This window comes from Triticum aestivum, chromosome 4B (genome assembly GCF_018294505.1).
Source record: "Triticum aestivum cultivar Chinese Spring chromosome 4B, IWGSC CS RefSeq v2.1, whole genome shotgun sequence".
Lineage (NCBI taxonomy): Eukaryota > Viridiplantae > Streptophyta > Magnoliopsida > Poales > Poaceae > Triticum > Triticum aestivum.
The window spans coordinates 584241547-584257391 of NC_057804.1; positions in this window are offsets into that span (position 1 = coordinate 584241547).

The window sequence follows — 15845 nt, forward strand, 5'->3', positions numbered from 1 at the left end:
GGAACGCCGTTAAGCTATCGGGTCAGGTTTTGGATCCGATAACCCGTTAACAGCCCCGACCAATGGGGATTTTCCACGTGTAAAATCATCATTGGCTGGAGGAAACACGTGTCGGCTCACTGTTGGGACAGATGTCATCCACTCATTGGACAGAAGGCGCCTATGATACGTCGACGCATGGCATGACCCAACAGAGGCCCATTCCTATGAAAATGCCGGCCCGTTTGACTTGGTCAAAATGTGGCGGGCCGGCCCATGGAAAGCCTGTTAACGGCCTATTCGCATATAGCCCATTTACAGCCTGCTGACCCAAGGCCCGTTACGCCCTATCCGAATTAGGCCTAGTAGCATCATCTGGGCCACCCAATATGATTCCAGCCCGTTTTCACTTCTGGCCCATGTATGGCCCATGACGTCTTTCGGCCCATATGAGGCCCTATGTAACTCTTGGCCTATTAACGGCCCGTGGTGAAACTGGCCCGTAATGAGCAGTGTATCACCTTACACCCATTAACGGCCCGTGGTGAAACTGGCCCGTAATGAATAGTGTATCACTTTATACCCATTAACGGCCCGTTATTCCGTTGGGCCGTTTCCAGCCCATGTTATCTTTCGGCCTTCTCGGAGCTCATTTATTCTTGGGCTCATTTCCAGCATTCGTTTACTTATGACCCGTTACTGTCATTTTCTGCTTGTGGGCCAAATTCAGCCCGTGGTTACAGTCGGCCTGTTTGTGGTCCGTTAATACGTTGGGCCGTTTTCATAGCGTCAGAAATATGGCCTGTTGATGGCCCGTTATGGTCGGCCCATGAACGAACGATTCCAACTCTAGCCCGTTTACGGCCATAATGCGGCCTGTTATTGGCCCATGTTATCATACTGCCCGTATAAGGCCCATTGATGATACGGCCCGTAGAAAGCCCATTGTTTATATGGCCCTTAGAAGGCCCATTGTTTCTACAGCCCGTAGAAGGCCCACTGTTTCTACGTCCCGTAGGAGGCCGAGTGTCACTACAGTAAATATTAGCCCATGGTTATTGTAGCCTAGTTTTAAAAAATAGGTTATTGCAGCCACTAGCAAACCGCGAAAAAAGAACTGCAATGACTACAAGCAAACAAATAAACAAGACATCAAGGAAATAAATAAGCAAGCAACTTACGCTAGGCTATCACGGCTATCACATATTACATCCACTGGGCATCAAAGTTGCCACCAGTGCAAATAAACGCGCCGACAAAAGAATATACAAAACTGAGAGCACTTCAGAAGGCACTAGGCCTAGCCAGGAAGGGCCCAAACAGCTGAAGAAGCTGAGTATACCTCAGTTGTGTCAACGATAGATGGATCAACACTAGATTTAAGGCTTGATGGTGCGCACGGCAGTCCTCTGACATCTTCATTGCATCTTTGACTTCAAGTCGGAGCTGAGCTGAAGCAAGCCTTTCCGCTTTAAGTTGAGACTGAATAGGTCGAACTGATTGAGGCAGTGACTGCACAGAGGTTGTCTCACACCTCCTGGTGAGTAGCTTCAACTCACTGTCTTCATCAAGACAGGACCTTGGGGTCATCTCGCTGTCCACAAGATGGTTTGGCTCACTATCTTCCCTAAAGTTCCGCCTGGCGTAAGAGATACGACTCTGAAAGAGAAACAAGGAGACACGTAATAGGTTTCACAATTATATAAGAAAATAAATGGATCTGTTCTGCATAAGGAACATGTTTTTACAACTACAATTTGAAACTGGTAGTTGTTGCAAACATCCAATTAGATGTAAACAGCAAAGCAAACAGCAGTGGAGGAAATGATGCCTATCCAAATCTATACTAGAACAAAGTTTGAAGGCTTGAGAAGGATGAACTTACATTACATGTTAACACGGGCTGGACAAAGCCCTTCTCCATGTTGATGGAAGGATAATTCAATAAATTCCCCAAAGGAAATTCCTTATAAGCGTTGCCATTATTCTACATTTTGCAAAGAGTAAATATAGATCAAATAATATTGGAAGAAATAGAGGATAATGAAGCTCAGGTGTAGACTAATGATACATAATCAAATAGTAATTAATTAAGTACAGCGTTACAAGGCAAAATGGAGAGAGGTACTGACGAGAGCAATGCAGAGCCCATTATTGTTTTGAGATCGTATGATCCTTTGAGCAAGGAGATTCATCTGAAATTACTTTTCATACAAGAGAGAAGGTAAGGCACAAGCAGAAATTTAGGAGTTGAAATTTTGAATTGATATCATAGACAGTACCTGACGCTGGGCTCCCAGCAGTTCTAATAGGGGTTTGGCCACTGGAGTAGGGGTAAAGTGTGGTACAGTTGGGCATGTGTTTTGTGTGGCTTCTGATCTATCTGATTTAATAGGTATCACTACCTTTTCCAAATACATAGTTTGTACTCCTTGAGGATCTGCACTCACCCTATTCCTTTTGGACATCTATTACGAAAGAACATCATTTGACTGGAAAAACATAGTGTGACGACACATGGAATAGGTACAGAAAATGGATAGGTATGGCATATAATCATATATGATGCTTAAACTAAGCAGATGGTGTAACAAAGTAGAAGTAATGCAAGAGGTCAGATGCAAAATATGTGCGACCAATACAACTTTGCAAAGCTAGAGCAAGCACCTTGATGGGTGAATAAGATAGGCCATCCTCCACCATGCCAAGTTTGTTAGCCAGTGGATCGTTCCGCAATATTCCTCTCGTGCGCCCATTCTCATATTCATTTTGATAATGTTCAATATCTGACATGCATGAAAACATAAAAACAAGTGAGATTTTCTTTGTAATGCAGAAGTGATTCTAATCCAATACTGCCTCCATGTAAACCCCTTTGTGCTATCTCTGTAATTCTTTTAAAAGATGCCATGCATGCTGTAATTTGTTGTGTGCATTAATATAATGTGGCCCACTACTCAAAATATGAGAGCTCCAGAAGTGATGACACTTCGCAGATGATAGCTTCAACATATAGTAAAGAAGAACAAGTCGACCTGACCTGACAGATTCAAAATATACTAAGGGAGAACAACTCGACCTGACCAGTCGACCGCAAGAGAAGAGTATCATCTTAAAGAAGAGCAGATTTGCAAGCAGATTGAAGATATTACAAGTCTTTCAATACAATGTCGGTTGGCCACCCATGATGAACCAGAGCGCACAGAGAAATACTATTCTTTCCGGTCTCTCCATATGTGGCTCACATGCATTTCGAAACTAAAGTAGGAACATTTAGCTCACCAATTAAACATCTCTCAGTTATACTAATATCAGCAATAATATCAGATATGAATTTGTACAACTAAGCTTGTTTAGCTCGATGGGTGGAGCAGTTCTATTAAGACACGAACCACGTAGGCTTATTGTGGTCATCATAAAATGGGGAAAACATAAGCATGATGAGTACAGTGTTGACCGTGGCAGTGGGATGGCAGATCTAAAGCTGCACACCGCGCAAAGGGTAGTTAGCAACCGATGTTTGCTTTGAAATAACAACTAAGATTTGGTATGGACAAGAAAGTACGGTCAACAAGTGACAAAGAAATGAAATTATGCCATAACTCAAGTGGGACCTTTAGCTAACCAATTAAATGTGTTGGTTAACGAATATCAATATCATATCACAATCATATTTGAACAACTAAGCTTTCGAATTCTGAGTGTTGTGTTGTTTAGCTTGAACGGTGGAGTAATGCCAGTACGATAGAAAGCACCTAAGCAGATCATAGTAGAGTAGATAAAAGGGGAAAACCCTAAGCATCAAGAGAAAAATCGGGAAAGTGAAACTAGCTGGACCAGTGGGTGGCGCACATGCTTTTCGAAACGAATATAGGAACATTAGGTGACCAATTAAACGTTCTCTGTTTTAGTGATATGAGCATCATATCAGATTCGTATTTCAACACGTAAGCTTTGGGTTGAGGTCTTGAGGAGCAGTGCTAGCATGACACGAAGCACCTAGATGATGGTAGTGAATATAAAGGGGGAAACCATAAGCTTTACGAGTATAGTACTTGTGCCATGGCGGATCTGAAGGTGCAAACCGGACAAAGCTACTTCGCAACCAATGTTTGCTTTCAACTAGCCACTACGATTTGGTACGGACAAGAAAAGTACAGTAAACAAATTACGATCTATTTTCCGGGTGAGATCAATAACTTAAGCACATATGGAAGAGTACCACCTCTCTTGCGACGCCGTGTAGGCCTATGCTGATACATTGATGGTGTTGCGGGTGCGATGGCTGTCAGCGGCGGGGAAGAAGACTTTAGACAACAGACGGCCGGGTCGGAGGATATATCCTGTTGCCGTGGGTGAGGCGGTCGTAGGAGCGGCAACGACAAGGTGGACGACGGCGCCGATGAAGCGAGAGGAGGCGATGAAAGGATCCTGGTCCAGCGCCGTGGATGAGAGACGTCCATCTCTTGTAGTGGACGACGGGGTAGGGGTAGCGGCTCCGGCAAGGTGGAGGATGGGGTGGCGGACGGAGGAGGCTGGCCGCAGTGCGGAGGTTGTCGTGCCGCCAACAGTGTATGAATGGGGCAATGGAGGGGAGGGGGGATCTCAAACTTTGTGACGCACTTCTCTGAAATGGGGGAAAGTTACGAACTTATCCCCCGTTTAAAATTTCGGACATCGTGTCGGTTGGGGATAGGACGGTAATCTCGCATCTCCCAAATAATTGCCGGTAACTATTTCAGGCGAGGAGAGGGTGTTTTGCCGCCCACGGTTGGCGCCCATGGTGTTTGAATGGGGCTGACAGGTAGGGCGGTTGTGTCACGTCTGATGGAAGTTAGACATCTGCCCCTATTTAAAATATTAGCCTACATCGATTTCGGACGAGGAGAGTTTGTTTTGCCGCCCACCGTGTATGAATGGGGAAATGGAGGAAGAGACACATGTATTTCGGACGAGCTTGAATCAAATGTGTTTTGCCGCCCACGTTTGGCACTCACCGTGTCTGAATGGGCTCAGAGGCCGTCGTGTCACGTCTGATTCAAGTTACTAGTCTACCCCTATGGATAGCAGTGTAAATTCGGTCGATAAGGATGTACTCAGTGTCCGGGGTAGACAATAATTTCCATCTCGCAAACACTTGCTTCAGGTAGCCCACAAATGATAGTGGGTGTTTAGCCGCTTCTTTCAAAACATGGGAGAATTAGCATTCACGTTTGCCCTGGGACCTGGCAAACTAAATTCAAATCCAATTTGTATTCGATTACGAATATCCACAGAAAATTATACGTTTTGTTATTTATTTCTTCAACACCACAACAAAGATTTATTCCACCTTTATATATGATTATGATTTAGAAATGCCGTGATCTTCGAATTCAGTAGGTTGGATACACTCTGATTCAAACAGTTATTTCATCCAATACAATATGCTCACACGAAAAACAGTTCACCTTATGTCAATCATACAAGTACTAAGGATTACCTCGCCTAAAAATTCGGATCATTACAACACATGGACAACATGGAATTCCGGACAACATAGGGGGTCTTGCAACATAATCCATTCAGAGACATGACACGACATGCAAGTACAATAATCTAATGACAATTTCAACTGGTATCTAAAGAAGAACATGGATTACCTTGGGCTTTAGATAGCCGAAATAGCAGGACCTCCTCTGTCTTCAAATGCAACATTCTTACTTCCTCCAATTCTTGGGTTGCTTGCATAATGTGTGCCGCTAATTCCGTAATTTCCAGCCTCAAGATAAAGATTACCTCATTCATGGCAGCCACATCATCTCTTTCTGCCTCTAGTAGAGCCTCAAGCACTATAATATCTATGCTCAGACTGCTCTCCGGCGGTGTTGCCTCTGAACTGCTACCATCTGGTAACATGGATGGCGCACTGCTTCCACAAATAGATTTTGGGGTTGTACATTGTGTCCTAGTGTGAACGGCATCCTGAAAAGTTTATGCTGGACATAAGTAAGAGATAGTTATCGTATGATCCAGGCAGTAAGCTTACATGGTAAACGACGGACGAATTATTGCCGAGCATGGCAAACTATATTTGAATGGTTCGAAGTAGCATCAACCGAAAAGAAATTAAAATGGTAAGATGAAACTAGGGATGTAAGTGGAAAATAAATGACATCCGCCAGTCCCATCTAGTTTGTTTTTGCTACCTCCCTAGTTCATTTTCCTCAAAAAAACAAAAATTCTTCTGAACTATCATACCACTAGTGGACTTTAATCGGGATTAAACGGGACCCAGTTGACATCCCTAGTTGAAAGGGAGTGTACAACCGCTATATTTAAGTTGCCAAGGCATCTAAGCAGTTGAAATAATCTGAGAAAGCACTTAACAGTGTGGCCTCATATAAACTACGAAGACAGTCTTGTGATGAAGTTGAGAGGAAAAGTTAAGGACTCAAATGAAATAGGCATGCATTTCTTTATGATAGTACAGCAGGCACTGCTGACATATTGGCCAACTCAGGTATAGCGTAACAACAAACAAGCATTCGAATCAAGCAATACAGCAAAGCAGACAACTGAACTATTTGTAATTCGGTAGGATTACATGTTGAGGGCACAAGCCAAGAAAGCAGTCCACTCGCATTACATTTCACATGTACTAAAACACATTGGCTTACCATATGTTGCTGTGAAGCCTAGCTGCTGTTGCAATGTTCTTTGAAAATATCGTCAGCATCCCGTGGTTGCAAATCTAGTTGTTGTAGTTTATTCTGCACCATCTATTTAGGTAAAATTAATTTTAATCACATGCACTGGTCCGAATTGATCATCAATGGTTCATCTAAACTAATGAAAGAAGGGTGTGTGCATACACGACAATATATCTGCTTCCCTCTATTTTTATGCTTGTTCGAGGTGCCGGCCCCAAAAGAACAAATATTTTGCTTGATGGGGTTGGCAGCTCCATAATTAATAGAAGCATCAAATTAGTCATGCAACTTGGGAAGATCAAGAACACACAAACAAGTAATGAACAGAGGCTCGGAGCAGTGATGTAATAGCTAGCATCAGAAAATGTAGGGTAAAACGAACAAAAAGCAGCGGAACCACATGCTAGTTTGCTGATGTGTAATTAAGCATAGAGAACATTAACCAGTCTGATGGAACCAACAGGTGGCATCAGAACAAAACTAAAGCATATTAACTATACTAGTATGTATGCACGTGCAATGCACGTCTTAAAAGAATGGAGTGATTTTGGAGTGTGACTCGAAAAAAGTATAATGGAGTGATTTTGATAAATGGAATTCCACCCACAATTGTTTTTAATATTCACACAAAAAACTGTACATTCACATCTAAAATACTGGAGGTTCATTAAAAAACTGTATGTTACTCTATTATTTTTTCTTCCCATTCTCCTCCCAAACCTTCTTATCTGGGCTCAAGTCGTCATGCGCTCAAGCAGTAATATAGCCCATGAGGCATCGCATATGGGCCTTTTTTTCCTGGAAGGGCCACGTGAATATTCTAGAACACAGTAGAGGCAACAACAGTCTACTGTTCATGGCGAATCTGGCTGATCTTAGCCCTTGGATTTTGGAGACCAATGGTTATGATTGATGCTCTGGATCCATCTCAAAGCTGGTACACTATATAGTAGTACATATATAGATATAGATGTGCACTGGTATGTAATTTAGCACATATAACATGTTCACTGCCAGAAGTATGGCCCTATAGGTGCAAGCAGAATAACACGTCTCATGAAAAACTGAATGATGCCCTGAAGAAATTCAAAGGTGCGGTGTTTATGCTAGGAAAGTGAACGTAGGCGCCGGTCGTTGGATGATAGTACCTGATTCTCGGCGGCGTATGGGTATTGTTGTCATACTTGATAGCTAAGGATTGTCGATGGTGCTCGTGTTGCAGTTGAGTTTGGGCCGGCTGTCGCCATCGCTAAAGCGTCTCCGGTGCTACGGTTGCGGCGTCTGTCGACATACAAGAAAGCTCATCTGTGGTAAGTGAACAGTTGCACGATAAAGAGAAAAACCAAAGGAGTACAAATCGAAGTAACCTGATGAGTCTGTGGCATCGGTAAAGCAGGGCTGGTGGAGTTGAATATGGCATCCGTGGAGCGGGTCCGGTGCACTGGATGAAGTCTTCAGCGGGCGCGTTGTACAGTGCTTTCGGTGAGGCGGATCTGTTGCCGAGGACGAGGGCTTGTATGAAGGGCCTGCGAAGGGGCGGACGAGGGAGTCAGTGAAGGGCCTACGCTGTGGTGGATGAGGGTGCCGATTAAGCAGATCCGGTGCGGTGGACTATGATGGCGGTCAAGGAGATCTGGAGCGGTGGACAAGCTAGTCGCTGAAGCGGCTCCGGTGAAGTGGTGAGTTGGCAGTTCGGGGTTCCAAGGTGCTGAAGGTAGATCCGGCGGGGTGTGAGGTCCATCGCTGCGGCGGAGGACTAGATTCGGCGGCTTGCCGTGGTTGGGGGGGTCGGGGAGGGGAAGGGGAGGGGCTCTGGGGAAGAATGTTTGGGGCAAAGAGGGGAAAACAATGGTGTTACCAAAGCAGCCCTTTTCCATTCGTGTGGCAGGGGTAAAACAGGAATATCGCAGGGCTAAACTTTCGGGCGTGTGATATTTCGATGTGAGCGGGAAGTTTGAAAGCTTTTGGCGCCTAAAATTATAAGTATTCTGCTCTCGTACGGCCGACTATGATATCATGGCCGACAATTTGTTTGTTTTGCACGCAAAAAAAGTGCAAGTTTTGAAAATCAATGTCTCCAACTCGAAACTTAGATTGTCCATTCAATTCAAATATGGATCATTGAGCTACTACAAGCAAATACCATCATACGGTCCAATTCAAATGAAATTCCAAATGTGTTTATCCTAAATATGATGACAAAAGCAAAAATGTGTATGTGTATGAATAAAGTGAATGATTATAAAGTTTGAACATGCCCGTATGTGTATATCTCTAGGTTTGATATATGAATTTGAAATCACAAAATTCTGGCTTAAAAAATGTACCTCCGTTTAAATGAATTACAAAAGCTAATGATGGAGTCGAATTCCAAAATTCCAATCTTAGGTTTGTAATTCTGGTACATCAAGGTATATCACGCATGTTCAAAAGTATCGTTATCTCATAGTACAAACTGTGAAACAAATTGATCAACCATGAGTGCACAATATCTCAATTACGCTAAAGTCCCTCAAATATAGACACCTCACTCTTTATCTGAAGTCACCCCCCCCCACCACCACACACACACACACATAGAGAAGTCGTTCTCTCCCCCAGACACCAACACACGAGCACATTAACACCCCTCTCTCTTGTAAAGTCCGGACCCCAACATAGGTCTCTATCACTTTGTCTCCCGGGCATGCACACATCTCTTCCCTCACTCTCTAGGTCTCCCGCTATCTCCGTTACCCAAGCACACGCACTATGTAGAGTGTATATTTCCTATACACACAAAACATCGCCCCCAAACGTATATCTCCCTAGTTATGTGGTTCTCGCGCACTCACCTCACACACCACCCCCACTGCAAACAAGCACACTTTGTTTCCTTGTGCACCACTCTCCTCTTTCTATCTCTCCCACATGCGAACCCGCCCCAGCTCCTTCCCTGTATACATATATGTCGTGACTCTTTGCATAGCTCCCTAATGTATAATCATTCTCGATTTCGGACATTGTTCTCTACACCATCTATTCTAGATCTCTCATGAAGTCCCTATCACACACACGATGACTCGCTTCCCCTGCGTCTCCGTTCATAGGCCAATTTCGGACAACATCAACATTTTCTCCCTATCTATATGCCATTTATGGACACAAACGACCCCTCTTGCCCCCTCTCTCCCTCTCTCTCTCTCTGACTCTTTGTCTCTCTCTCTCCCTCTCTCCCTCTCTCTCTCTCTCATCGCTAGCTCTCTCTTTCTCTCGCTGTCACACCCCTCTCCCACACACACACACACTCAATGTCTCTTCCAAATAGTCTGCTCCTCCCGCCCGCACCCGTGCTATCTCGCCACTACACATGTCACACCATTCCCCCTTCCCTTATACTAGGTTTACATCATCAGTGGTCTCTCTACTCCACATACACTCTCTCGTTGTCACACACAAACGCGTGCACAAACACACACAGACACACACAAACACCCATTTATCTGGATCCTCATTTCTCCCCATGTCCGCATGTGTATCTCACACACTCACTCTCTAATTATGTATATATGTCTCCACGTTACACAACACAAAGCCCCATGTACATGTCTCTCTCTATCCTCCACACACATAGACACAAAGAATATGTTATCATTGCCTCAATCTCTAACATATCGCACACGCACACTGTCTCTCTCTCTCTCTCTCGCAAACACGCTCAAAAAGGGTTTCCCCGTGAATAACTTACCGTCTACTCATCAACAGTCGTGGCAGTACGGTTAACACGAGATGTGAAAAAGAATAAATCTACATGTGCTTAGACCACCTAGTAGGACTAGAGCAAGCCAAAAAGTGCGCCGCCGTCACCCCCTCCTTGTCGGCAACGGGAAAATCTTTCTTTTACACAGTCGAGAAGTCATTGTGCTAAGGCCCCACATGCCGAGGCGTTGAATAGAATGTACATGCTAGTTTATGGAAGCAAGTATCGATAGTACGTTTGTATCTCCATACTTATATTTCTTCTTTTATACAAAACCGAGTTGGTGATGATGGTACGTGTGCCATCTTGCAATATAGACCGTTTGATCTATATCTGACGGATGGAAATTAAACTAAAATATACCCGCACCCCTCTCCACATTTGCAGACAAGGCCTTCCCTCATTCATCCTTATCTCCAACAAACCTCATTGTTGAGCAATTAAGAAAGGAAGCCTCTAGAACAAACTAGCCTAGTGGCTGCTGCCGGCGTCGTTAGTCCCCATGCCTCCGCTCAGTCCGACCACCAACCACCATCACACCCAACTCCTCTTCACCTTATCTCATATTTCTCGAGATATCATTAGTTTTTACACATGGGATTACTCCCGCAAGGGTCAATCACAACAAGTGTTTTTATAAAAAAATGCATCTTGATGTTCCATTAATGTACGGATCTTGCTAGTAATCCTACACAAGACAAAGTTGGTGATGCTAGTGTGTCTGCCATCCGTTGTTTCTGACCATTAGATCTACATCTAACGATTGTGAGGTAAATTGTTGCCTTTTCTCACCAACATCCCACTTGTCTACCAATTTGCAGAAAAACCCATAATTAGTATCTTAAAACCAACCACATCCCTCCCTGACCTCACCAAAACAGCCCAAGGAATATATTATAATTGAAACATAATATACATATGTATATCAAAATTAGGGTGTTTTGTACCAAGTTTGTGAATAAGTATTATTCTAATTATGATTCGTTGCAACAGACATGAACATTGCTAGTATTTCCAACCATGTATTTTTTTCTAGTATTCCATAGTTTCGAGTTTTCCATCAAGATATTAGTCACTCATGGTTGATATTTACTTTCAATCATGTACACATATGCACTATGTAACTAGCCTTGCTTATTGGCTTCCAAAGCTTAACTTTCACTCCTACTTACAATATGTAGAGTATTTAACAAAAAACTACCACTTTCAGCCAGCCCTAGGAAGAATCTATTATACAAAAAATAGCAAAAACATACCCAAAATTTCTTAATCCACGCCGAAAACTTCTAGTGCTACCTAGTACTCCTACCGATTAGGTTCGTTTAAACCCATTTATGACTGGGTTGGCCCACACGTCCGTGCTGACGAGGCGGTTTAAACCAACACATTTTGTTTGACCGTTCACACGAGGGAACCACATCTGACCTTCTATCTTGTTATTCCCCCTCAAATCATTATTTTTCCTGAACATTACTTCAAACAGTACTGATGCGTGTTCGTCGGTGGCGCCGCTGATGAGCGAGTTGGCCGCCGCTCTGCCGGACGAGCCGGACGCCGTACTGGCCTCCGCACGGGTTGGCAGGCTGGCCCGAGCATGAGTCATGAGCGAGAAAGCTGCCGCGCTGGCCTTCGCTCGAGCCAGATGGCTGGCCTGAGCGCGGCGCGCGCGAGCAAGACGCCGCACTGCCATGCCAATCTAGCTAGCAAACCTTGCAGACAAGCAGCTGGACGGAGTTATCTTGGCTAGCTAGCGGCTGCGAGCGCCGGACAGAGCTGGCATCCGGGCTGCCGCAACATGGGCTCTGCATCGCTGGCGGTTTTGACCTCGCCTTCTGCCGGCGGCCGTAGCTGCGTCCCATGGCCGAGGATGACTAGATGGATGGGCCGGAGGTAGGAGGTCACTCGAGGATTTTGGTTGGTAAAAGCATGTACAATGGTTGATAAGGTACTCTTATCTTAAGTCTGCCACGTATGCAAGTGGTAGTAGTTTCTTGGCATTTCAGTGGTTTCTTGCATTATTAGGGGTTTCTTATAAGGAACAATGTACGTACTACTAGTGAAAAAAAGGCGATTCTAGAATGCGTTGTACTCCAACGAGTACTACTAGTGGTCGCGGGAGTGTATACCTCGTTTTGTGGGTTCGATCCCGGCCGAACGCACAACGGCCTTTTAAAAAAATATTACTAGTACTACACTTTTCTACGAGCCAATATTTTACACAGGTAGTTTGAGTTTTGAAGTCAAACAGACGTGCAGCCCCACAATTTGGGTGCACTAGACAGCCTAGCCACGTGAACGGGTTTTCCTTCCCAGCATCTCGTGGCTCGCGTGCTCGCCCTAGCCGCACCTCGCTTGCAGCTTCCTCATCAGCTAGTACTAGCATATTTAAACTAGCGCCTCCCAATTAAGCCCGAGGAGCCGGAAAAGCCTGGCGGGGCATTGGGAACTGTGCAATATGGCTCTGTACTCTATGTAAAGTGATGCACTACTAGTACTCTGTAGCTTGTGGCGTTGCACGCATGGACTTCACTCCATTATCAGCTCTACTATAAAAGAAATTCCTCTTGACGTGTTTTTTTTGAAACGGAGGCAAAAGCTTTGCTTCATCTCATTCATAAAGAATGAACTACTAACAAAGTTCAACGACATCCATTACACCTCCACAAATGGAAGCGAAAAGCCTAGTCGCTGTATCAAATAAATCAAATGTTCTGCCCCCACAGACCGTAGTAACCGTCGCTGATAAACAGGATGCTAGTGTGTGCGTGAGAGGAGCGGCTGAGTAGGCCAGCTACTCCTATGTGAGAGGAGCGGCTGAATATAGCACCGAGAGTACCCACTAGGCCACTACACAGGTGTACTTCCCCTGCATTGATAGTACAGCGATGGTTCTACAGAACAGTAGTACCCTCCACTTCCAACTGTAGCTCCTTGGCCCTGAGATTCAAGAGTTCAAAACTGGTGCACTATACTAGACTAGACTAGACTAGAAGTACAGTACATCGCACTAATACTCGTAGTTGAGAAAAGTAGTACTGGTACTGCTACAGTACGAGTACGTACTCCTCCGTCACATAATGTAAGACGTTTTTTGACACTAGTTGGCATGTACAAAAAATGGCAAAAACATACCCAAAATTTCTTAATCCACGCCAAAAACTACTACCTAGTGCCAAAAATTTCTTACTAGTGCTATTATTTACAGTATAATGCAATCCCATAACGTTCCATAATGCTAGTACTAGTAGTAAATAATAGCCTCACCCCTTCGCTGAGGAACGATCTACAGTTGGAAGGGACGAGGCCCTGCGGTTACTACGCTCTTATCTCCTCCTCGCCAGTTCCCCTCCCCCCGAAGAGAAGGCAGTTCGTTGCTGCTCCCATGGATTCGCCAGGCGGTTCTCCTCCTCGTCGGGGCTGGGAGACCTTGGACGACGATCCTCTGGGAGAAATCGCACGCCGCTCCGACGTCCTCACCGCCGCAAGACTCGGTGCTTCCTGCACCAACTTTTTCAAGATGCTGCTTAAACAGGTTTGGGAAAAGGCCATGCTTGTTGGTCTTCCATGCGTCCTCGAGGAGAAGGTTCTTCTATGGGACAATCCTTCGAACAGTCCACCGCTCCCTGGCCATGGTTGCACGTTGACTCCGATAGAGTTGCCGACGTTGAGAGGTAGTCGGATTTTGTCCGATGAGCAGGTCAGTAATGGAGTTTGATCATGTAGTACTTAGTTATTCCATTTCCATCCCGTAATTTCTCCGCTGCCCACCGTCTTATATATAGGTCTGGGTCGGTGCCAACGAAGATTGGCTTGCATACCTCCGGCCGGATACCACCATCATTTTGCACAACATCCACAACAGTGCGGCCGTTCCGGTAGACCCCTTCTCCACCATTGGGATCGGCCTTCCGGACTGGCTGGGCTTGAATACGTATGATGATGCCTACATGAGATTGAAGAAGATAGCAATTGCGGACCCGCCGACGAAGCGACGCGGCTACGACGATTACTATCTCATCGCGGTGTTCGACATAAGGATTGCCATCAATGCAAGACGCAGTAACGGCAGAGGCTGGCGCATGTTGGCGGCGGCAGATTTGTACCCCTACACGTTCGAAGACGCCGTGCGCCATCTAGGCCGCATCTTCGCGGTGACAAGCCAGGGGACTTGTTTCATCTGGTTGCCATCCTACGGTACGGGAGATTACAAACGGAATGCACAAACCATCATTTGCATCCCTAACGGTACTCCATTATTTTGCAGGGACCAGTCATCCCCCGATCAAAATAAGATCGCCGATCCTGGATGTGCATTTGCATCCGCGATTCGGTCTAACCTGGAACCTTGTAGCTGACTTTGGCATATTGGGATCAACTATCTTAGCAGTCGTTACCCATGGTACCACTGATGTGCAACATGGTCACACAATCTACCACGATCGGACCGTCACCATCTACCCAGGTATTCCATTTTTTAACCCTCTCGCCTTCTCTTTCATTGTTGTACTAGTAGTATACTTAGTACTACTAGTAGGAGTACTTTTTACCTTGGAGGACGCGTATAGCTAGCTGGGCCCTTGAAGACTTGAACCCACTAGCTGCCACCATTTTTGTTTTTCCATGTCTTACTATCTCATCCATGTAGCCAAGAGTGGCTATATATAATAAGCCGGTTATTTTACTTCCTCTATACCGGAGTAGTACTATTTGCTGCACAGTATTACTGACCGCCATATTTGAGCACAACATTATTATGCATGGACCTTGACTATGTACGTCACCATGTGTCCAGATCTGGGATGCCGCGTGTACCAGATGAACGGCGCCGAGTTCGACCCCCGTGATGCTACGTGGGTGCCGAGGAACACTCTTGGAGAGTACTCGCTTTTCATCGGGGACAGCTACCCCATTGTGAAGCGGATGCCACCTTCCGTGCACGACATGGAAGGCCTGCCGTTCATGAAGCATGGTTGTGTCTTCATTGCGCACCGCCGGATGAACGACATGCTGGGACACGCTATCCCTGATTTATGCCGCTTCAGCTTGGATGAGTCTCCATCGTGTGGAACCGGACTAGAAAGCTGCGACAATGATTCCCGTTGCCCACCGCTATGGATCGTGCCATCCATGAAGAACACCTGGGACTGGAACCTGGAGGAGGACATGCATGTAGCCCATCTATAACGTGTAAGTGGAGTACGGTAATTGTGAACGGTAGCGCTGTGAATATATGTAGACTAGTCGTGCACAAATTTATCACATGAATTGGAGATGAACATGTGTGGCATACTGGCATTTGTCCTTTAGAATTTATTACTAGTAAATGTGTTATGTGTATGTGCAACTTGTGTGGTTGTTGCACGGGATCTAACACACTCTTTGAGAAAAAAAAGGTGGCACAGCTTTGGATATACGTGATGTGGCGGCATCATATA